Source organism: Limulus polyphemus, unplaced genomic scaffold, assembly GCF_000517525.1.
Source record: "Limulus polyphemus unplaced genomic scaffold, Limulus_polyphemus-2.1.2 Scaffold8033, whole genome shotgun sequence".
In the NCBI taxonomy this organism is placed as follows: Eukaryota; Metazoa; Arthropoda; class Merostomata; order Xiphosura; family Limulidae; genus Limulus; species Limulus polyphemus.
In genome coordinates, this window is record NW_013673643.1 from 24711 (window position 1) to 25864 (window position 1154).

The window sequence follows — 1154 nt, forward strand, 5'->3', positions numbered from 1 at the left end:
AGAATCGACCATGTAAAAATCAAGGGGTATTAACATGGAATCGACCATGTAAAAATCAAGGGGTTTTAACATAGAATCGACCATGTAAAAATCAAGGGGTTTTCAGATGTAGTCCTGGCACTTTAAGGATCTGACCTTATTCTTTGGTTGCCATTTTTTCCTGGCAAAAATGTGGATGTTTAATATTTTTAATGTAAAACCTCAAAATTTTCCAAGAAAAATTAAAACCAACTTTCAAGAAAAAAACGCAAAAAAAATTTTATGAATAAAAACATAGGCCTGCGAATTTAAACTTCACAAGAGTTGTTTTGGTTTTAATAACGGATTTTCCATAATTCAGCGAAGCAGATTTCAAAACTAATATACATTTTTTTTCTCACGTAACAATTTTTTTACAAATCGGGTAGAAAAAGAAACTCTTATGTAGATCAAATTATTATTTTGTTTACCACAATGAACATTTATTATTATTATGTTTGTTAACAAAAATACAAATAAACTGAAGAGAAAGGAAGAACATTGATGTCAAACGAATATGGATCCCCATTCATCCTGATTTTTTTTGTGAAATCTACGTCTTTTAGTTTCAAAACTGTGTTTTGTGGTCTTTCTTTTATGTATTGCGTCTGGAGCATCTAGTTTAAATGGCCAGCAGTAATCAGCCATCATGCTAATGTCCCACCTTCCTTGATACCTCCTCTCCATTTCCCCGATGTCTTGATGAAACCTTTCCAGACGTTTCAGGTTTAAAACAATCCCTATCACCATTTCTATTAACATCAGATTCAGAATCAGATAAAACTGTATCAAGAGTCTCCGGTGGAGTAGGTACAGATACATCAGGTCCATGAGCAATAGGTCTTATAGCAGATTGAAGGTTTGGATAAGAAATTTCCTTTTTATTTCGAGTGTTGTAGCAAAAATGAGCAACAATAACAGTCATCTCCATGGTTTCTAGGCTCACGATAGACCATTGGAATTCCAAAAGGCAGAGACTTTTTCTTACCTTTATTCTATTGCATCAACTTTTCGAAACAAACGGTGCAAACATTGTGCAGAGCCCATGATTTATCTTGTCCCCAAGTTTTATTCCAAAATACGCGTAATACGCTTTTTTGACTAATTCTGTAATATTTTGCCTTTGTTTATTTTCA